At 37.0% G+C, this 24,675-nt stretch overlaps 1 protein-coding gene across 1 annotated transcript in view; it reads right to left on the bottom strand.

The window, feature by feature from the left end:
- CDH9 (cadherin 9) overlaps positions 1 to 23,656 on the bottom strand; it is a 92,496-nt gene extending 68,840 nt beyond the window's left edge. The window contains exon 1 of the mRNA XM_061346686.1: positions 23,358 to 23,656. The gene's annotated coding sequence lies outside the window, so the exon portion shown is untranslated. The remainder of the gene's footprint in view (positions 1 to 23,357) is intronic.
- Positions 23,657 to 24,675: the final 1,019 nt, after the last annotated feature.

The following is a 24,675-nucleotide window of genomic DNA, read 5'->3' as shown; positions in this document are numbered from 1 at the left end:
AGGGTTGCGGGTAACATTGAAAAGATGAAAAGAGTGCATATTCACTGATCTCCCATGCTGAACGTGGGAGAATGAAGAAAGGTGTTTTCATTTATTTCTATGAAAGCTGACATAGATTTTGAGGGATCCCCAAAATTTAACGGACACATTTTTGACTGATGAACACGCATTCTTTGAGTACAAGTATTCAGTTCCCATTCAGGCACAGAAATATGGACCACATGAAAAAGGGAACATTTTCCCACTCAGCAGCTCCTCCTGAAAACCTTTTAGAACAGATTTTCAGAACTGCTTTTTGCCCATTGGGTTGCTGATCTGTTCAACAATATATATAGTGGAGATAAACAGCTGAAAAATTTTGTCAGAAAACACCTGAAGGCAGTTCTTTCTATCTGGGACACTACTGCAAGTTGTCTTAGCTACATGAGTCAGGAAATCACACTAATCACACTTAGGGAAAGTGAATTAATAGCAATTTGCATTGGAATGTCTATTGAATTAATGTCTTTAGGCAAATAAATCTATGTTTTGTAGGTGCATTAGGAGCAACATTTTTTCTTGTTGTGACAAGTGGGATCTAGCATTTATTTTAGTGTTTTGCCAGACTCTAGGGGATGTATATTGGAGACACTGGTCCAAATGCAACTCAACGTGGCTTGAGTCATCTTCTCTATAGCACACACAGTATCACCAATTCCCCAGGTGGGTGGATCTGGCAAGAAAATGTATTGATTCATGTTTGGACAATCCGCACTAGCAAAGACTCATGGAGAGACACAGCTGTGATTTAAAGCAACTGTCCTTGGGCAGTGAAAATACCATCTGCACTTCCCTGGAACAAGTTTCTTCCAAAGTGCAGATGAAATTGTTTCTGGACTCTTTCTCCCCAGCCATCCCCCCTTCAGCTAACAAATGAAGCCTGTAGCACTTCCAACCCATCCTGTATAAGAATCTGTCACTTGTTAGCAATAGTATTCAATAAAGCTAAAACGAGACTTTGAAAATACCTGTTCTGAGGCAGCAGGCCACTGGATTACAAAAGTGAAATGTGTATTTTCACATTAAAAAAAAAAACACAAAACAACAAACCCACAACCTTTTAATCCAATAAGTAGATCTACGGGATCTACTTTTTATCATCATGACAAAAACTAGGAAATATAGCACTTGTAAAACCTTAACACAAGGCCTTTTGAAGATACTACTTTGATCTTTAGTATCAATTTTTCTTCACAGGGAACTCACCATATAATGAAGCTATATTATAAGTTTTTATATCACATCTTAGTTACATATGCAGCATATTCATCACATTCGTCATCACATTCATAGTTTTTAAAGAATAGCCTTCAGAAAAGGGAAGACAAATAAATGCTGTCATCATAGCAAAATTCTGTTCTTCACTTCCCCTTTATGATTGTCTCAAGTTCTGTCACTCATAAATTTCATTCTGAAGCAGTCCATGTTAGTCATACAGATAGGTCTTAACGAAGCAGCCTGAGACTCCATATCAGGTGCCTCATACATCTGCATATCTCCTAAGCATAACATGTACAAGGATGAGAGCTTTCTGAACTTTCTGAGTCCACAGCTTGTATAATGGCCTAAGAGGTATTTACAAGCCAGCATTTCCTGGAATAAAAACCTCTTTAAGCCAGTTATTTCCTAGAGTTTTCAAAACTATTAGTGCTTCCTATCCTCCTCCTTTCTTTTTTTCTTTTTTTTTTTTTCTCAAGTACATCTGAGTCATTAGAAATTTATTTTCTTATAGCAAAGAATCGTGAAAATCAGACTTAATTACTGCCTGCAAGGAAATAGGCATTCACTTCCCTGGACTAGAAAAAAACTCAGTTGCTGACCAATTAAATGTAGTTGCAGATTCGGACTGGTAATTGCAGACCATTGTTGCTGCTTCGTTCCTGAAGTAACTAAGCAGCTGCTGAATGTAGCAGCAGCTTTATCAGATCTCAACCCCTTTTATGCCTTTCCAACAGGATCACATAATCTTTTGAGACTGGTGATCATAATCTGTTGCAGTATTCAAGCAGCAAGAACTTCATGCATGTATAGACAGCAGCTTAATCATATTCTCTACTTAGTTTCATCATGATACATAGCTTTTTTTCTCTGTTGCAGAGCTCTGTGTTGAAGTTTTCCTGTTATTATGTAGTGACATTATGGTTATTACTCAATGACAATTGCCAGACTTTATAATATTAAATGTAAAATCTGGGTGTTAACAAATGTGTGTCTTTATATAATTCTGTAACAGTTTCACCATAGATAATTTTGGTGTCCACTCCCTGCATTGCATAGGCCACAAATGCGTGTGTGTGTGTGTATATATATATCAAACTACTACAGTTATTATACCCATTGCTAGCTAGAGACGGATTTGCATGGAAAGGCTCAAAACCATATGGCTGAATTCTCTTCCCTGTCTCTCTCCAAAGCAGGGTTACCATGTCCAAATCATCCTGTGCTTCATCCTCAAACACTAACAAGAATTTCCTGAGAGAGTGCCAGTTCGTACAGGCTAAACTTATGTTAGGGACTGTAATAATAGTGAAATGATAAGGACAATTGCATTGCAAAAGCCAGTTTCCTTGCCAGCTTAAGGATATATCACAGTATCACAGTATCACAGTATGTTAGAGATTGGAAGGGACCTCAAAAGATCATCTGGTCCAATCCCCCTGCTGGAGCAGGAACACCTAGATAAGGTTACACAGGAACATGTCCAGGCGGGTCTTGAATGTCTCCAGAGAAGGAGACTCCACAACCTCCCTGGGCAGCCTGTTCCAGTGTTCCGTCACCCTCACTGAGAAGAAGTTTCTTCTCAGGTTTAAGTGGAACCTCTTGTGTTCCAGTTTGTACCCATTTCCCCTTGTCCTTTCATTGTTTGCCACTGAGAAGAGCCTGGCTCCATCCTCGTGACACTCCCCCTTTATATATTTATATACACTAATAAGGTCACCCCTCAATCTCCTCTTCTCCAAACCATAGAGACCCAGCTCCCTCAGTCTTTCCTCATAAGGGAGATGCTCCACTCCCTTAATCATCTTAGTTGCCCTGTGCTGGACTCTCTCCAGCAGGTCCCTGTCCTTCTTAAACTGAGGGGCCCAGAACTGGACACAATATTCCAGATGAGGTCTCACCAGGGCTGAGTAGAGGGGAAGGAGAACCTCTCTCGACCTACTAACCACCCCCCTTCTAATACACCCCAGGATGCCATTGGCCTTCTTGGCCACAAGGGCACAGTGTCGGCTCATGGTCACCCTGTCATCCGCCAGGACCCCCAGGTCCCTCTCCCCTACACTGCTCTCTAACAGGTCGTTCCCCAACCTGTACTGGAACCTGGGGTTGTTCCTGCCCAGATGCAGGACTCTACACTTTCCCTTTTTATATTTCATCAAGTTATTCCTCGCCCAACTCTCCAGCCTGTCCAGGTCCCTCTGGATGGCAGCACAGCCTTCTGGCGTGTCGGCCACTCCTCCCAGCTTAGTGTCATCAGCAAACTTGCTGATAGTACACTCAATTCCCTCATCTAAATCATTGATGAATATATTAAATAATACTGGTCCCAGTACCGACCCTTGAGGCACTCCACTAGATACAGGCCTCCAACTAGACCCCGCCCCATAGACTACAGCTCTCTGGCTTCTCTCCTTCAGCCAGTTCACAGTCCACCTCACTACCCGATCATCCAGACCACACTTCCTCAATTTAGCCGCAAGGATGCTGTGGGAGACCGTGTCAAACGCTTTGCTCAAGTCAAGGTAGACCACATCCACCGCTCTGCCATCATCCATCCACCGTGTTATTTCCTCATGGAATAACCCTTTGGTCAGTTGGTGTCAGCTGTACCAGCTGTGGTCCTTCCTAGCTTCTTGTGCATCCCCAGCCTGCTTGCTGGTGTGGTGGTGTAAGAAGCAGAAAAGGCCTTGACCCTTTGTAAGCACTGCTCTGCAGTAACTAAAACATCCCTGTATTATCAACACTATTTCCAACACAGATCTGAAAGATAGCTCCATTCTAGCTACTATGAAGAAAATTAATTTTATTGCAGCCAAAACTATAAAATAGAGAATGTCATGAAGTTTTTCACCTTGATATTCAAACCTGTTTTCAGGTTGCTTATGACTATGTTGAATACTGCTAGCCCTAATACAGATCCCTGTGTAAGACTACAACAGACTTTATTTCAGTGTGAAAACTCATTATTCACTTCTTCCTGCTGGATCCTGTCATTTAATCAATGACTGATATATGCAGGGACCTTAACTTCTGGCTCATGCCTGCTTAAGTGCCTTCAGTGAATGACCCTGTCAAAAATGTTCTAGAAGCACAACTAGCTCATATCAGAGGCCAAAGATATCTATATGCTTGATAACTCTTTCAGAGGACTCAAATATGTATGTGAGACAGGACTTCTCTTTCCAAAGGCTGTACTGAGTTTTCTCCAGTATGTCATATGTCTAACAGTGGTATTCTTTACGAGTTGATAACAGTTTCACTGGTTTAGGCCTCAGACTTTGTCTCTGCAATTTGTCCCTGGTAGAACTGTTTCAGCAGTTCCACCACTGAGATTTTGAAGCTTCCTGGTTTTATGTGTGAAATAGCTGCAACTGAAATACCACTACACTGAAATTAGATTTTCTGATGAGTCCCTGGTTAGATAAATAAAATATTAAAAAAAACCCAAAACAATGTGGTATTTAACATTTAAAGGTTTATAACTCTTATTTTCTCCTGAAAACTGTGGCAAATGAACCACAGAATACTGGGTAGCTGCAAGCATAGCACCAATGGTAATTTTTTTCATGGAATTTACCAAACAAGCTTTCAGTTTTTAATTGTAATAGTTTGTTAAAATAAAAATGTTTCCACAGCCTCTCATGAAATGATAGAAAGAATATCACACAAATATGTGGCAATAAGTGTTGGGTGTATATGCTGTTCTAGTGGAGCCTGTTTCAGCTCCTTACACCCTAAGGGTTTATGCTCCCTCCAAGACCTGGTAGCCTAGATGTTGTCAGTCAGCCTCCCTCTGGTGCTTGACAGTCCTGCAGAAAAGCCCACTAAGAACTCTGATCAGTAGCTCAGAATTTGTTTTCCATGCTCAATTTCATACTGAAATTTTGTTTGCTTCAAGTTTAAAGCTCTCTTGGGAAAGAATTCATCTAAAGTAATTGTTTTGGGGTTGGCTGGGTTTTTTTTTCCCCAGTTGATGTTTCAAAATTATTGTTGCTACCACAATAGGCAACTTCAGAAAACTTCAGACCCATCAGGAACTGAGTCTGAAGATGGAGAAATATGCATTCGGCATATACATTTTATAATTTAATTTTGCTCTTTATAATATAATAAACATAATAATATATGACTATGTAATAATATATTATATATAACTTTGTATATTATAGATAGTATATAATAATATATAAATTCATTTATATATACTTGCCTAACATCAATATTTTCTATAAAGGTAATAAGAAAGCAACAGGAAGGATTTTTGAGTGAACTAAGTTCTGTCTTCTAGGTGAAACAACTGAAGCAATTGAATAGTGCTACTGAATTTTTCATGAACATTTTTTACCAAAAAAATTAGCTCTACTTGTCTTGCGGCAGCATTAATGGTGATGTGGAGAAAATGGAACTTGCTGTGCAAGTGGATTTATGCCTAGATTTTAATGTAGAAGAATGATAGTATGCTTTCAATGGCTAGGAAAGCAAAATCTAAATTCAGAATTAAATATATCTATAAAGCCAACATTATTTGTTTACTACACTTACATTAGGAAAAAAAATCTTAAACCATAGGCTCTGTCAGGATTCACTGTTTTTTGTTGATTGATAGATTTTAATAGCTTAAAACTTTCATCACATTTCTCATATCATAAAACACCTTGTATTTTACAGCAATAATTTCTATTCTTTTAAAAACATTATATGTCTTTTAATTCTTCTAGGGTATGTTCAAGAATTCCATGAAGAAATGCACACACAAGTCTGTGGAATTTTAACTGAATGACAGTTATGCTGAAAATTTCCAAAGGACAACCCAAATGACCGTTTATTTTATGCCTCACTCACAGCTCCTAATGAAGTAATAACAGTGTAGAAACAAAATTTGTTCCTTTCTGGTCACTTGTCCAGACAGTAAGTTTTTTCCATCATTCTTCTGTTTATGATTCTCTTTTCATTTTGTATTAACAGCACTGCTAAACTAAGGAGTAATCCATAAGAGAATTTTATGTTCCAGTTTTTATAGGTCCTTGATAGACTAATATTTAACATATTTAAAAAATATTCCAGCTACAGTCCTAGCTGGGAAAGGCATGCCTACTTTTATACAGTTTAGATATCTGCAATATAATTGTATTCTAAAGAAAAAAATTAGTTTTATTGGCTGCATTTATCACTGCTAATTAACATGTGGGGGAAAAACAGAGACCCTTGTATTATTTTTTGGTGTTAAGGACAGGCTGAGTTTTCTTACTATTGAATACTAGATATATACTATCCAAAAGAGGGAGCCACAACATTATTCTACATCTTTCCACTTTATGAGACAATGAAAATTCATCCAGCCCTTTATTCTTTTTTCTTAATTGTACTTGAAGTTGATGTTTGCTCTGGGTTTTTGTTTTGTTGTGTTGTTGTTGTTTTTTTTTTGTTTCACATGAATACACAATATAATTCACAACTAGATAATACAGTCTTGTTTAACATCTTCCTCACTGACATGGACAGTGGGATTGAGTGCGCCCTCAGCAAGTTTGCTGATAACACCAAGCTGTGTGGTTCGGTTGATACGCTGGAGGGAAGGAATGCCATCCAGAGGGACCTTGACACACTTGTGAGGTGGGCTGATGCCAACCTCATGAAATTTAACCATGCCAAGTGCAAGGTCCTACACCTGGGTTGGAGCAATCCCAGACACAGCTACAGGCTGGGCAGAGAAGTGATTCAGAGCAGCCCTGCGGAGAAGGACTTGGGGGTGCTGGTCGATGAGAAAATGAACATTAGCCAGCAGTGTGCGCTTGCAGCCCAGAAAGCCAACCACATCCTGGGCTGCATCAAAAGGATCGTGACCAACAGGTCGAAGGAGGTGATCCTGCCCCTTTATTCTGCTCACGTGAGCCCTCACTTGAAGAATTGTGTACAGTTCTGGTGTCCTCAACATAAGAAGGTCATGGAACTGTTGGAACAAGTCCAGAGGAGGGCCACGAGAATGATCAGGGGCCTGGAGCACCTCCCATATGAAGATCGGCTGAGGAAGTTGGGGCTGTTCAGCCTGGAGAAGAGAAGGCTGCATGGAGACCTCATAGCAGCCTTCCAGTATCCTAAGGGGGCCTATACTGATACTGGGGAGGTAATCTTCATTAGGGACTGTAATGGGTAACAGGACAAGGGGTAATGGGTTAAAACTTAAACAGGGGAAGTTTAGGTTGGATATAAGGAGGACATTCTTTCCTGTTAGGGTGGTGAGGCACTGGAATAGGTTGTCCAGGGAGGTTGTGAATGCTTCATCCCTGGCAGTGTTCAAGGCCAGGTTGGACGAGGCCTTGGGTGATATGGTTTAGAGCGAGGTGTCCCTGCCCATGGCAGTGGGGTTGGAACTTGATGATCTTAAGGTCCTTTCCAACCCTAACTATTCTATGATTCTAATAATCTTATTGTAGGTGAATTAAACGTTTTTACTAAACATAAATATGCTTAGGCAAGAGCTGGGTTGCATCAAAAGGAGTGTGACCAGCAGGTCGAAGGAGGTGATCCTGCCCCTTTATTCTGCTCTCGTGAGACCTCACTTGGAGTATTGTGTACAGTTCTGGTGTCCTCAACGTAAAAAGGACATGAAACTGTTGGAACAAGTCCAGAGGAGGGCCACGAGAATGATCAGGGGACTGGAGCACCTCCCATATGAAGATTGGCTGAGAAAGTTGGGACTGTTCAGCTGGGAGAAGAGAAGGCTGCGTGGAGACCTCATAGCAGCCTTCCAGTATCTGAAGGGGGCATATAGGGATGCTGGGGAGGGAATCTTCATGAGGGACTGTAATGGGTAACAGGACAAGGGGTAATGGGTTCAAACTTAAACAGGGGAAGTTTAGGTTGGATATAAGGAAGAAATCCTTTACTGTTTGGGTGGTGAGGCTCTGGAATGGGCTGTCCAGGGAGGTTGCGAATGCTCCATCCCTGGCAGTGTTCAAGGCCAGCTTGGACAGAGCCTTGGGTGACATAGTTTAGTGTGTGGTGTCCCTGCCCATGGCAGGGGGGTTGGAACTAGATGATCTTAAGATCCTTTCCAACCCTCACTATTCTATGATTCTATGAGAGAAAAACTTCCTATCCTAAAAAGATGCTGATTCATTTCTCTTGCTCTTGATTCCACCACATGCTTTTTTTTTGCTCATTTAGAGAAAAGCTGAGTCTCTCTATACTCATTTCTCACTTTATGAAATAGAAAAAATATATACGGTTATTAAAGAAAAGGTTTGAGGCATTTGCTAAACATACTTTTATTGTTTGTCTCTGTAGTAAGTGAGATTGACATAATATATCGGTCTTCAAAACTGATGAGATGTCCAGTTCGATGAAAACTTTGCTTGGAGAAACACAGTACTCATAAAGACATTACCCATATTTTGAAAAGAATGGACTGGATTGACTTCATATCTGAAAGTTCAGTAGGCTAGGATGTATCTAAAAGAGTAGAAGGGAGAATAGAAATACACAGAGTGATCAATAGCACTTGCTTTACTCTCGTAATTTCTTTAGAGCATTCTCTTTGTCTCTCCCTGATATTCTGCATACCTCATGGGGAGACAGGCACACCCCAGTAATCCTATTGTGAGGAGGGACTTTGGTATTTTTGACATCAGACAAACATTGATAGTTATTTAATACTTTTCTAATATTTTTTAATTGAAGTATAGGTTTGATTTGCCTGTTGCTTTACAAAAAAAGCTCTTGTCCAAATGCAGTTTCTGTAGTTGAAAGCACAAGTGTTGAAATATTTATGAAAACATACATGAAACTTATGTGAAAATATGTTACCCCTTTTATAGAATGTGGGTTTTTTTTAATTGCTTCTAGTAAGAAAAGATGAAGGCACGTATAGGGAAGGGAAAGGGAAAGCATTTCAAGAAGAGGAAAGAAGAGAGAGAATACAAACACTTAAGAACAAAAAAGCTGCAAGAAAGGAGGACAAGTGTTCTTCAAAAAGTACAGAAAATTAAATGCAAGCTTTCCATAATGCATATTTAGTAGATAAAGTTTGGCTGTCCATTAGAATCACTATTTTCACTTAATCAGTTCAAGAAACATGATTTGACTTTTTCAGAGCTTCTGAGTGCCAGGAATTAAGCTAGTTTTATAAATGCTTAGAAAGTATGAAAATAGTCTATGTTACATTGGATCTACTCTTTTGTTTATTTTGAAAACTACTAAAATTTTCTGCCTCTAGCCTTTTCCTTTACTGGAAATATATGTAATAATAGTACTTTCTACATGTGTTTTAAGTGCCTGTGCTACTTTCTGTGGAACTTCAAAGATACACATTCCTGGGATACACGGAAATCAGTGTTTACCACAGTGGTGCCTGAAGTCACCTGTTTCAATTAAAAATATAACATATAAATAAGTTTTAGAAAAAACTTCTTTGCTATTGTGGTTATGATACATTTTAAGAATTATTCTACTGCAAAGTAGACAAGTAAGACTAAGTAGAAAAGCAATCAACTGAATAAAGGACAACAGAATAAATATTCCACCTTGAAATAGCCAGCTGAACAAAGCATCTAAGCAGTTTCTTCTTCACTTTGAAATACTTTAAATCAGTTTTGCTTAGGAGATATCTTTTTCCACATAAGGTCAATACAGTCTATGATGTGCCTTGTCGGAACAGCTTGTGACTTGCTTTCTCAATAATTCGTTCCAATACATTTGAACTCAAAACTTGAACAAAAGATTGCTTACAGCTATTTATGTTCAACAAGTTATTATTTGTTTAAAGGTGTTCACTTTTCATAAATTACTATCATAACCAGCATTTTTGCAAATTTCCTGTAAGAGAGAACTTCTTTAATTGGTGTATTTTAAAGTTTATGTTTTTCAGATTGAATATCAGTATTTCAGGAGATTTTATTATACTGCCTCACAACATGAAAATGTTTTTTCACTTCACAACATCTTTTGTGACATACTAGGCTTTAGTAGTTCATATGCAATAATAAAACCACTATAATTATTGAAGGCCTTGTTTTCTAATACAGAATTAAATACTTTAATTTCCAGATTGAACCCCTAACACACGCTTGTGTTATAATGAAAGTGAGCAATTTTGAACATAACTTAATTTCATAAAATAAAACAATAAAAAAAGTGTTATCAGTTGTTAAGCCATCATAAAAGAAATTAGGATCTTGAGGTTAAACCTATTTCTTTATCTTTCCCTTTTGGTCTTGATGAATACATAAGAAAATACACTTGTTAACATCAGCTTCTGAGTGTTGAAATTATAACAGACAACACACTGAAAAATATACTACAAGTGAAACTTTCCTCATTTGGATGTGAGTCTTATGAATTAATTAAAAACAGAAGTGCTTACTCCAGCCATATTTTTACTTTCTGTTTTCCCTTCTGGCATTTGAAAATATGTGCACATTTTCTCCAATTATGCTCACTGAAGTTCTTTTATGTGCCATCAGGTTTACTTCAGATACTCCGTTACCAAGTCAAAACCACTCATACTTTCTATTTATTGTTTTGTTTTAATCATGTGAGTCCTCTGTCATAGAGTGAATTACATTTAATGCTTAATTACAGTTTGTTTTTAACTCAGGTTGTATTTGAACCTATCATTAAGAAAAGATGGTCTTCATAGCTGGAATTCCCAATTTATGGTGATTTCTCTATAACATATAATGTTTCTTCTTTTTTTTTTTTTTCCTTTCTGAAAGCCAAAGCATTCTGGATTTTTCTGATGTATTTATTTCAGTGTCATCTTTCTTTTCACATGTATTCAAAGCTTAAGTGTGGTAAGGCACTTTTTATTTTTATTCTTCTTTCCTTCTCCACTTACACAGAACATTATTTTAATAAACAAGGCGAACCTTTTCTCTTCTTCTCTCCATGAACAGTATTTGCCCTGTTCAGGTATGCATAGTATTGCACAGGTTTTTGCTGTTCTAGTCTGTGCAGGAATTTTTAGCACTTTCTTCCAAGTTGCGTAAGTCAGAAAATATTCTGCTAACTTCAGTGGCTTACAGTTAGGTTTTATTGCATTTCTGTAAGTTTTTTCACTTTTTGTCTGGCATTAGTCAGTGTCTCTGTCTTTTAATGAAATTTTAATATATACATTTTAATGCCTTCTAAATCAATGGCTTCTTCAACATGTTATTAATGCATACATTTGATTTCGATTTTTTTAACCAAAGATTTCTTAGCCCTGTACAATTTTAAAAATTGTGTGCTTTCTGCTTATCAATTGCTTTAATTATAAGATACTCAAGTATAACTATTTTATTGAATAAAATAATTTATTATTTTATAATCCATATGTTCATGGTCTTCCATTTATCCCATTTTAAGTTATATTGAAATTATTTTTCAATCATTTTAATAGCTGAAAATTTTCCCTTTCTTTCCAAGACTGTGCAGCAAGAAGCCTTATCTGAATATTCCTCTAACTATTCTCTGATGTGTCCAAAATCAGTATTTGTTGGCATTTCATGACATTTAGCTTGCAGGGAAAAGGGAGTTATTTCACTTGTTTGTCTGAATCCTGATGACTTATGTGTGGAAGAAACTCTGTTTTTAAAAAATATCATTGAACTTTTTTGTCAGATATTTTCTGTCAATTGGCTTTGTCATGTAATATTGTATATGTACTCATATTGTATTCGTGTGAACATTATATAAATTAATGTGGATTCTCCACATATAACAACCCTTGTTCAAGAGGAAGAATATGAAGAAGCTGGATATTAAAAAATTCTTATACTTTAACATTAGTTGTGACTACACACAACAGTTGGCCCTTTTCCCCTTAGTTGGCTGCTGTTTTCCAGCTAGTGGACTCTGGTGTGGGTCAGACACTTCAGGCATTCCTGAACAAGCTGGTGCTCAGATGTGTGCAAATTCTGCCCTTCCTGTCTCTTTACAACCTTCGTCTCCTCTGCTTGGCTTATCAATGACTATGACAGTATTTCCTCTCTTTATAAAGATTGAATCTAAATATTACCAATGTCTATGTGAATGTTCAGCTAGATGATGTTGAGCTTTCCATCAGAACTATGTACACTTCTGATGCTTACCTGAAGCTTATACTTATCTCCTTTCATAGAACACTTTGTAATACTTTGTTGTAATTGTTAGCTGTTACTTGGCAATTTCTGAGGGCCACTGCATGAATACTGATACTTGGTTTCTAGTACAACAGGGATATTTCAGTTCGGTGATAGGATAAAAGCATATCATTACAAAGACATTACATATAATACACTAATATTATTTGCATAATTTTGTCAGGTTCTATTATTTCTTCTTCAAGATTTAATTGCAGTATTTTATTCTGTGCTCAATGAGAAAACCTGTTATTCAAGTTACTGCGTGTTTTTTTACTAAACTGTAAGAAACAACTGTTTACACTTTCCTTTTGTATTAGTACTTTAACAAGACTTCAAATTTCGAAGTAAAATTATTTGGTTATTCTTCTCTCAACTGGAGTCAAAGATAAAACTTGGACTTAAGCAATGCAGACTTATATACATAAAAGTTTCTGAAATTGTAAATAGCTTCATATTGAAACTTGACTGGTTAATATTTCTTATTTTTAAAATGCACTGTTTGTGCCTTCCTGTCTATTATCTTGTCCTTCAGATTTATAAGTGATATCAAAATCAAAGCAAAGTAAGTAAAAAAATTCTCCACTCTCAAGTCCCTTCACAACCTCTCTCTTTGTGTGCTTCCAGTATTTGTGGCATATGAACATAAGGTTATTTAGGCCACATATATCTTTATGAACCTCAAAGCGGTTGAAAATGCAGTAGATAAATATTGTTCTAAGGTCTTTTTTTATTGCTGTGGTTTACAGACACTATAAATATTTTTCATCAGGGAAGTGGGATTCTGTACAACAAACTTAAAGCTGCTTGCAATTGGCATATATATAGTTTTTTGCACGGGTCTCTTAGAAACAGGCTCCTTAAAAGTCTGAAGACTCAAAGTAAAAACTACTTGCTTAAAACAGTGAGCTACGTAGTGTTTTGCTGCCATGTGACACCTGGGTTTAGTATCTTTAATTTACAAACTATAAATTGACTTTCACTTAAGTAAGATGCAATATTTTTGTACTGGGAAATTCAGAAATATTACTAATTTTTCTATTATTTAATGATTGTGGTTTTTTTCCAGGCAGACACTATCAGTGGCCATAAATATGACAGAAGAATATACAACTTGCATTTGCCTGATCAAACCTGCCATAATAGGATGACAAACTATGGATGTACGTAGTTTAGTTTGGATCCTATGTTTTAGTTAACTCCTGGCCTTTGCTGGAGCTCTCTTAACGATGGAGTACAGGCATTAGCATTAGTGATTGCTAAAATGTTCCATTCTTTTCATTGTTTGAATATCAATACAGCATTAAAACAAACATGATGGTGACAGTCATTCTTTTGGAGAAGAGGTCAGTGAGACTTCAAGTGAAGGGAAGGATCTTCTCCTTCATTTGCTAAACCAGTTTGGTCTCCAGAGCAAAGGGAAATAACTTTTCCACTGATACATGATGAGAAAATGAATATGAGCCAGCAGTGTGCGCTTGCAGCCCAGAAAGCCAACCACATCCTGGGCTGCGTCAAAAGAAGCATGACCAGCAGGTTGAAGGAGGTCATCCTGCCCCTTTATTCTGCTCTCGTGAGACCTCACTTGGAGTATTGTGTGCAGTTCTGGTGTCCTCAACATAAGAAGGACATGGATCTGTTGGAACAAGTCCAGAGGAGGGCCATGAGAATGATCAGGGGACTGGAGCACCTCCCATATGAAGATCGGCTGAGAAAGTTGGGGCTGTTCAGCCTGGAGAAGAGAAGGCTGCGTGGAGACCTCATAGCAGCTTTCCAGTATCTGAAGGGGGCCTATAGGGATACTGGGGAGGGAATCTTCGTCAGGGACTGTAGTGATAGGGTAATGGGTTAAAACTTAAACAGGGGAAATTTAGATTGGATATAAGGAGGAAATTCTTTCCTGTTACGGTGGTGAGGCACTGGAATAGGTTGTCCAAGGAGGTTGTGAATGCTCCATTCCTGGCAGTGTTCAAGGCCAGGTTGGATGAGGCCTTGGGTGATATGGTTTAGAGCGAGGTGTCCCTGCCCATGGGAGGGGGGGTGGAACTTGATGATGTTAAGGTCTTTTGCAACCCTAACTATTCTATGATTCTATGATTCTATGATTTAGTCATCAGTTCGTCTTTCAGGGAGTTCTTCCCTAAGTACAAAGTTACTGAATAAGGTGAAAATGATTTACTGGAAATCTTGAAAGAATAAACTGAGGTTGAGTTCTTGGTGGGCCTGGGGAACTTCCAGTCAGTCAGGTTCACCTCTGTGCATGATCCAATCATTGAACAGATCACCCTGGAAAACATGTCAAAATATATAGAAGGCAGGGACATGATTAGGGACAGATTAGGGACAGCCAACATGGCTTTATCAAGGGCAAATCCTGTCTGATAGTCTAGTGGCCTTCTACAATGAACTGACTGTATCAGTGCACTAGGATCTACAGATGAGTCAGTGGCTCAATGTCCAAGTGGAAACAAGTAATGAGTGGTGTACCTTGACAGTCTGAACTGGGAAAAGTACTATTTAATATCTAAATGATATAGACAGTAGGATTGAGTGCACTCTCAGCAAATTTACAGTTGACACCAAGCTGTGTTCTGTAGCTGATACACCTGAGGGAAGGGATGCCATCTAATAGGACCTTAACAGGCTTGAGGAGTGGGCCTGTGTGAATCTCAGGAAGTTTAACAGGGCTAAGTCCAAGTTATTGCACCTGGGTAAGGACAATCCCCAGTACCACTACAGACTGGTGGATGAAGGGATTGTGAGCATCCTTGCTGAGAAGTACCTGGTGATAACTGTGAATAAAATATTGATCAGTTTGGATGGGGCTTTGAGCAACTTTATCTAGCAAAAAATGTCCTTGTCCATGGCAGAGGGATTGAACTAATCTTTAAGGGTCCCTTCTGACCCAAACCATTCTATGATTCTGGATTGATGGTGTAGGCAGAGCAACTGTTTTGCTGTGTTTTCCTTTATTATTGACCAGCCTGGGCCTGCTGTTAAAGAAAAGAAACTTGAAATGGCCTACAGAGATCTCCTCAGCTGGGAGCACATAAGCATCTTATTTACTTCATATTGGCAAGAGCATGTACACTGAAGACCTTAAAATGCAAGTGCATGCATGGCTTCCATGAAACTGATGCTGTGAACATAAAAAAAAAATAATAAAAAATTGATAGCATTATGTAGATGCAGAGATAGAGGTATATTCAAATAGATATCTCTAGATCTCCTTCTCTCACCTCTGCCTCTAAAATGATATCAACATCAATACAGATGCGCATACATGTATGCACATATACATGTGCTTGTTTTCACCACAAGAAATGAAATTTCAGGATTTTTTTTTTATTGCCTACTAAACTCACAGGCTGACTGACATGAAGTCTAATTAGTGCTAATCAACTTGAGGTGAAAGAAGCAGAAAATTAATGTGACTTTTTTTTTTTTTGTAAATTCTACAGCAATGTCCCTCTGTCTATGTTCTTTAAAAGACTGTTTTCTCAGATTTCAGTTGTCAGTCTGTACAAATTAATGATTCTGACGCTAATCGCACAGAAAGGACAGAAAAACACTACAACATGCATTTTGGTCTTATTTGTACTCTAGCTGACCATAGTACTGTTTTTAAAAATAAATCAAGTAATCCAGAATCTTATTCTGGTTTACACAAATCTTTATTCTGCTTCAGCTTTGTGAATCCATTCTGGAAGCTTTGAAGAAGAAGCCTGCCTTTCCTTCCTTTCTTCTCCAGAAAGCTAATGATTCTTTCTACCAGATTGTGAGGGTTTCCTTTAGTGGCTTTAGGCATGTTCTTTAATAATTACATCAGGTTACTCAATGCATGTTTCTGCCCTGGTTTTGTATTGCTTTGGACCCCTATGTATAGGCCTTCAGAAAGTTCCTAGTGACATGCGTAGCACATATGTTTCAAAATACTGCACTTTCAGAAAATATCACTTAAATAGTTATACTGAGTTTATAAAATTTTCTGCCAGTTAAAAAGTAGCTATATTTTTTTTAATAGAAGTTGAGATACTCTTTACGTCATGAGGCCAAGTTCTTTTGAAAACTCCTAGTATGATACACACACAAATCTGGACTCGAACTACACAAGAACTTTCTAGTCGCTTTCATACACAGTCATTAGGGAATTTTCAGATGTATGCTATATTTGAAATCCTCATTTATGTATTACTTGGCATTACTGAGTATCTCTCTCTTGAGTAATGAAAGGTAAACTGTGATCCTATGTGTATCGCAGTGCAGTTCACTATTTAATCAAACAAATGCTTAGTAAACATAATGCTTAAAGTAGTTTTAAAAATTAATCTATTCTTCCTGTAGGCTTTCAGCTTTGGGAAAGTATTATGAACTAGTCAATGGGTTGCAGACAGAAAAAAAGCATAGAGCACCTTTCTATATTTGAGACATTTATTCTTTGTGGGTTCATATTGTATGGTGCTGTTTGACAAATTTGCTCTAAAATTTAAATGTGAATTGAATGAGTGCAAAATAAAATGGAAAACAAATAATTAGAGTGAGTACCATTGGCAGGAGTGCTAAATCTTATCTTCTAGCAGTGCCAGCAGTTATGTATCTGAATGTGCAACCCTAGGTACTCTCCTAAGCCATTATCTCCTAGATTCAACCTTTTCAGATCTATGTCAGACAATATGAATGAGCATCTTTTATTTTACTTAAAAAAAAAAAAACAACAAAAAAACAAACAATCTGTGGTGAGTCTAGCTAGTTCCTAATTTACTCCCCTTTTTAATTTGTTAGTGCTATTTTCTCCTTTCCTGAATGAAAGTTTCAGGGAAGTTTTCAACCAGTAGGGTCTTTTTGGCCACTTGCAGCTGAAAACAGCTGTACCATATTTTTGGAGAATTTTTTAATTGTCTTAAAAAGTAGTTGGAGGTACCTTAAATATATGGCATACTTTTCTGGTTTTAAAGTCCTGTACTTTGCTGTAGGGATGGTTTGCCGACATGAGTAATGAGGATTTTTCAGTAGGACTATGACTGGAGGAGCAGGCACTACCAGAAAATGTATTTCTTTAAAATGTGACAAATGCTATTAAAACATTACAGACCTCTTACTTGAAGTGATATGTGGGTTCTCAGCCTTAATAATGCTACTACTGCCACCACTCCTAAGCAATGAACAGTATCTTCAGCATCATTGATAGAGAAAATCTATCTAGCTGCATGAAGGAAAATGAAGAGACTAATGATTGTTCTTTAGGACACAACGGGTTTCATTTAGTATCTTACTCCTAGAAAAGGTATAAACACAGAAATAAATTCAGAAATGTGTCTTGATTTGGACAGAAGGCATGTATCACACAAATTTAAAAACTTTAAAAGCAAGATCCGGCTCAACTGCTGGTAATCCATGGGATGCAGATAACAGCAAGGAATTAAGAATCTACATTAATTTTTGTATTTCCAGTTGCCAACAAGTCTGAATTCTCATTAACGGTGAAATTTCTTTTTACATGGGAAGCAAATGTAGGGATTATTGCAAATCTTGCAGGAAATAGGAAAATAGTTTTTGCAACATAGTATTTTTATTTTTACTCTGAGGAAAATATATATATTCATTAGACAGAGGCATTACAAAAACACAGAATCAGCAGTCATTTTTACTGTAGCTAAAGAAAATGCATAAAAGCAATTTCACTGGCTTCAGTGGGACTAGTCTTATTGCAAATTATTAGTCATTCCGAATAAGGGTTCCAGAATGTGGCACAATTGCAAACAGCTCTCCTGACAAATAATATAAACAATTTCAAGAATTTCCTTTTTAAATTATTATGTTTACCTGATTGTTTTTTTTTCTGTTATTGCACAGGCAAAATATTTTTTCAGAACCAGCACCTATACACTAAAAGTCAGAAGAAAGAACTTTTTTACAATAGTAAGAACTTCATATTTGAATCCATAAGTGTAAAGTATTATGATAAAGAACAATGGAAATTATGTAAAAGTATTGTGATAAACAACAAAGTAAGCAGGCAAATAAATTCAGCTAAAAAGTAGCACTGCAAACTTAAGCAAACCTATTTTATTCTATTCCTTTTTAAACAATTTTATCATTCTTCTTATAATTTGCATGATTTATGCTTAAGTTTATGTCTATAGATATGTGTATATATATGTATGCATGGATATATGTGCATGTATACATATGAATAATTTTGCTCAGGAACTGGGGCTATTTTGAATTATTAAATTCAGATGTGCGTAGTTTCCGGATACCTTCTAATTATGTGTAACCTATAACGGCTGGATTTTTAAATGTTAATTTTCATTTCTACTTTACCTACTTTTTCCTTCAAAACAGAAGTAAAGGGATTAACTTCAGCCCTACCCTCTACTCACACCTTTTTCACTTTACCTCTTTATCATTTCCTCAGGAGTAAATATTGAACAATAGAATATAGAGGAAATAAAGAACAACTATTTGAGGTCGTGAGTAAGCTCAAGGTAAGATCTTGAACTGAGTGTGCTAGATCATTATACTTTTTAAATTTCCTTTACTGAACACTCTTATACAACTTTATATTTTATTTAATTATTTTTTAGGAGGTACCAAAATATAAAAGTTGAATTCTGCACCACTGATTATCAATGTAATTGATCATCATTTTCTGAAAGTAATGGCTAAATCTACTGATGTCTGTACATATTGCTAGATAGGCTTGCATACATTATTAATTGCCTTAAATTGAACTCTTAAAATATACAAATTGAGATAATCTCCTTAAGACAGTTGTGTAGCTTGTCTCCAGTGACAGAAAGGCCTTCCGTTTCCATCCTCAAACATAAAAGCATTAACTATAATTTTCTCTATTTCACAGAATCTTTTCTTGGATATCATTTGTAAAGAGCATATTTTGAATTTCGGCAAGTAATTTAGGAGCTCTTTCTCAGCATACTTACGTACAATAAGGAAATGTTTTCAGTGTTTTCTGGAAACTCAAGTCTCTAAGCAATGGCATTGATGGCCCTACACTGCAGTATTCTTCCAGGCAGAAGATCCAAGAAGCTGGTGGTTATTGCCCTTGAATAGGGTTTGTGAGGATGAAGGAACCTGAACACCATTTAGCACCTAGAATATTTGTACATACATAAACCTCTCTGACATTAACACTTTCATATCAGGAGATTCTAATATGAAAGCTGCATTGTATGAGACAGGGAAAACTGAATCTAATGTGATGCTGTCTTGATGCTACTATTACTCTTACTACTAAAATGTGTAAAATTTAAACATAGAAATTTACAGTTAACTGGCAAAAAGAATACTGCCCGTCACTTGAGACATCCTATTTTGCAGTTGCAGAAATATATTTCCAGAGAAACACTCATGGGTGTTTTGTGCACATTTATTTTTATGAACATTGATGCATTCAGATGAAGAAATTAGAGGACTGGAAGAGTGGAAGACCTGGTCTACCCCTGGCTCTAACACTGAGCTACTCCATGGCTGAGACCAAGTCAGTTCAACTCTGCAATAATTTCTGTTTTTGGGATGGAGACTATGCCACCCATCTCCTTTTGTAACCTTTCAGACATTGCAGAATGATGATTATAAATAACATACTTCACTTCCTATCTTTCCGATAATTACGTTACATATTATGCATTAAAAAAATATTTATTTCTAAAACATAGAGTTTTTCTGTAAGCTGTAGTATACATCCAATATTCTTCCTTTTTTCCTGAAGTCATCAACAACATTTTCCTTGAAGTAACCAAAAGCCCAGTTTCACTAGGATTTTGCACCACAAACACATGGTATGATCTGATCATGATATGTCTCTTCTGTTCAGTCATGCTTGGCAAGTAGGCCTCAGCCACTGGGGTGTTTTTTATCATGATCAGTCGCTGAAAGTCAGGACAGTAACTTGCCTTTTGCCATTCAGCAATTTCCTGTTTATTTAAAAGGCAAAAGGAGAAAGTTATTAAAATTACGCTTGACTGATTTTACAAAGATTCTTTTTGTTCGTTTCCCTCTGCTTTATTTTTCTTCTCCTCCCACCCCCTTTTAACAAAATTTTTTATTTATTTCTACAAATGACGTTTCATAAACTCACTCACATGCAGAATGCAGTTAGCTCTCACTCAGATATCCCTATTCATGTTCAAATATCAGTGCTTCTGCAGATAGCATTTGCATGTAACACCTGCTGCAAGCCTTAGAAATTCAGAAGGCATTCTGATATGAGTGGGGGATGCATTTTTTTCAAGGTTTTTGCTCCAGTCGCCTTCTGCAGTTAAATAGCAGCGACTGCATGAAAGAAACATATATAATTATATGTATCTATATTGCCTTGCATCCAGGTCTATACAGCCCAACTTTCTTGTTGGTACAAGATTTGTGCAGGAATTGGGAGAATTTTTAAACAGTGGGCATTACTGAGTTTTAATTTTCAGTAAGGTCTTGCTGATTTCCAGAACAGCTTTTTAAATTGGGAAAAGAAGGGGGAGGATGAAGAAAATGAGAATGTCTGAAAATACATGCAATATTCTGTGTGTGTACTACTACATAAAAAAATTAAATTTCTGAAGTATCATTTGTTACCCCATGTGTCCCGTTATCATCAGGTTTGGACATCCAGCAGGAGACACCAGTCTACCTTGTTTTATCTCCTGAACAAATTCATCCTCAGAGGAAACTGTCAGTCCTGTTACATTCTATCTCTACTTCTCAAAGCTTCTGCTAGTAGATTCCTTGCAACCTTTGTTGTGCATCTTCAGAAACTATGTTCTAATGACAGGGCAGAAGCAAATTTCAGAATTAATTTATACAGTTCTTTCTGCAGCATTATTGTTGATAACATTTAAACTAATGGACTTAGGTTTTTACATTCTATTTCGTAGATTAGTCACGCAGTTAAATCATACTCATTGGCTTATCCAATGATGAGAGAATGGTGAACTTTGTGGAGCAGCAGCCAGATGAAAGGAGAAAACAAATCTTTGCGAACGGTCTGCTGTCTGGAGGGGAGCACAGCCTTTTTTGCAGTGGTCACTTCTGCAGACAAGTGTGAAAATGCTGAAAGCCTGAAAATTTTACCATGGATTTGGCAAAGATGGTCCTCTCCACATTTTGTCTCCAAATGCATCTCCAGTCTGCTTTTTGTGCTTAGGTGAGACATACTGGTTACTTACACAACATAGTTTTTCATAACAATGGCTGTAAGATAGCCTCTAAAATTAAATACTCTATTTTGTTCACACAAGTAAACATATGAAAATCTTTGATTGTTGAAATCACCCCATCAAGTTTAAGAAGACTTTACAACTGTTTTAGGTATACGTTTAGTATGTAGCACTGATACAGTTACATTTCTACATTTAAAATTAATTTTGTTTATCTTAAAAGAAAGAAACCAAGAATTCTTTCTTTCATAGGCATTTGATTGATTGTATAATGTGACCTTGTAAAGTTTTATATTTTTCCTATTGGAATATCACAGTAACTCTAAACAGATTTAATTCTGTCTTGAAGTTATACTATTATATCATGAAGGAAAAATGACAAGACAATGTAATTCCTGTCAAAGTGACATTTAAATAACAGCATGCCCTTTTTAAAGTTAAAAAGTTCTTCTATGTAGTTCTTAATAATCATGGGAAAAAAACAACAGAAACATTCTAAATATTTAATTAGTCCATTCTCTTGTGTTTTTAACAGAAATTAACATTTTAGATGTGAAAAATAGCATTGCAACCAATGATTTTTAAAGATATTGGCAATTCCTATCATTACTACTAATTTTTTTTATTAAACAAAGCTTTTGAAAACACAAATACTTGCCTTTTTATCCGTATTTGACCTTAGCATGACAAACTTATAGTAATCAGTAGTGAAGCACAAACCTGGTGTGATTTAAGTGATACATGAGTTTGTCACTGCCTTTAATCAGAGCAAGACTGATACGCTTGTATATTTGTTTACAGAAAATTAAAATTATCATAAGAAAATAACATTCTATTTTTCTGACCTACTACTTAGATCTGCGAGAACGTGAGTGGCTACTGTATGCACATTGCCACACAACTGCAAGGGACATCAATTTATTTGTAGTTCATAAGCATCATTCTTTCTTTGAAGCTCATACAGTGAATTTACATGGATGTGACCACACGCTTCTTGCATGTGAAAAGAAAAAGCAAGATGTCATTCACTGGGCAATTAGTTTCTGCTCTTTACTTCACAATCAAGTAGTCAGTTCTACCTTTTACGCTTTCTGCCTTTCTGTGCTAGTCTGTGATTATACATATTAGGTTGATTATAAGGTTGGTTATTTGATAGCACTTCTGGAATACAGCCTTATACATTAAAGCCTGTTGACTTTGACTTACTACTATGAATATCCAAAGAGACATCTCCCTCAGCTCTTAATCCTTCTGAACCCTGAGCTGCCACTTCCCCCTCTAACACGTATTAAAAATATATCAATTTTTCTACTTCCACTAAAGAAAAACTAAACAAAGCACCAGTACTTTATTCTTATTAGTAGTAAAGACTTCCTCCTTTTCACCCTTTTTAATTGGGTTTGTATTGATTAGATATTTTTGATACAAACAAATATGAAAGAAAGAAAACAAAGATAGCTTCTGTCTGGACATGTAAGAAAGCATCCTTCACAGAAGTTAGGCTATATGGTTAAGACTACATTGCAGTAAAACCTGAATAATGTCTAATGGCATTGTCGAATAGCATACACATTGTTAGCTTTCTAGATGTATATAAGACAACAAGGGACTGTCTTATATACAGCAACAGAAGTTTATATTTCAGCCATTTAGTGCAATTATTTTCTTTCTGAACTGAAATCTCCCCAACGTGTTCTGCTCACCCTGCCACCCACCCTTACTCCCTAAAAAGTATCTGTAAGGCACCTTTAACATTTTAGACACTTTTTAAGAAAGCATCTGCTCTTCTGCTGTGAGCAATTTCAGTGCCAAAGAAAGTTAATCTACTCACCGTGTCTGTCAGCATGAGCCTAGCTCTGTCCATTCAATGCTGCTTCTTTACCTGCTTCCTTCCTTCTGCCTGTTACTGTATTTCCAGCACTATATGCACTTGCATCTAACTACAGCTCCTTCTCTCCAAGCATCACTTTTAAGTCAGGCAGGCACGGAGCTGAAGCCAAAGGGACTCTCTATCTGATTGGTTTCTATTCAGTGCCCCTGCTTAATCAGAAACGTCCCTTACAGAGAGAAATGTTGCTGCCGATGGAGCCGCAGTGCTCAACATGAGAAGGTTTGGGGCTGGCGGGGGGGGCAGGACTACGGCTTTGACAGCTATACAGTGATTTGCAAGTGAATGCAGTGGGAGGGTTCAGAGAGGAGGGCTTTGTTAAGGACCCTTTTACTAACTAAGGCTTAAATACAGAGACGCATGCTACCAGCTCAGTTTGGTATGTTTTCAGTCTTAATAATAAGGATAAAGGCATGCCCATAACCCACGAATTATGTGGTGAAAAAACCCTGATTATCTACATTATCAGTACAGTGCTATTATGTGCAAATAGTCACTGAAGAATGCAAACATATTCTGTAGCACTACAGTGACACATTATTTTAAGTAGAAAGAAGAAAGGTGTGGGAGATTGCCCCCTGTACTCAGTAGGTTTGCAACACTAGTGTCACAGCTATTGATAATGATGGGCTTGTCACGGTACCTGAAAATGGACATAATACAAAGTTGCAAAGGATGTTTCAGGAATCGTAGCTAAAAATGTTAATGACTTTCACAGAAATATAGGGGTTTGCGGGCAACAGCATAGAATTTCCTGTTTACTAGTGCAGCCTGTTTGGATACAAGTAACCATTCCTCCCTCCTGTGTCATCAGATGCTCAATATTACAGAATATTGTGGTTTGCTTGAACTAGCATCTTCAACTGAAGCTTAAGTTGTGACCTATTAGAATGAGAAAACTGGAGTATTGTTAAGTTCTGGGTTTGGATCTGCTATTTGTGCATTTTTGTGGGCTTCCGAGTACAAATGACTATTTCAACCACTGGCATAAGATCAACATTTGCAATGAGACTTCTAGGAATTGGTACACTGCAATCATTTTCTGTACCAACAAACCCTGAAGATAGCTTTCATGATATGTCTGTTGTGGGCACCAGTAGAATGACTGAAAAATGAAATGCTGCAGAGCGTAGTTCTCTGGGCTTGTAGCATAATCAATTTAGTACCAAAATTTCCTCTTATAAAGATGATCATGAGGCTAATTTCTAATTATGAAATATCATTAAGGTTAGTAGGGTTCAGTAACTGGGCTGAACAGAGG

Source organism: Neopsephotus bourkii, unplaced genomic scaffold (genome assembly GCF_033783945.1).
Source record: "Neopsephotus bourkii isolate Nb327-2 ecotype Australia unplaced genomic scaffold, CSIRO-AGI_Nbou_v1 NB_272, whole genome shotgun sequence".
In the NCBI taxonomy this organism is placed as follows: Eukaryota; Metazoa; Chordata; class Aves; order Psittaciformes; family Psittacidae; genus Neopsephotus; species Neopsephotus bourkii.
This window is presented reverse-complemented; position numbering and strand designations above follow the sequence as displayed.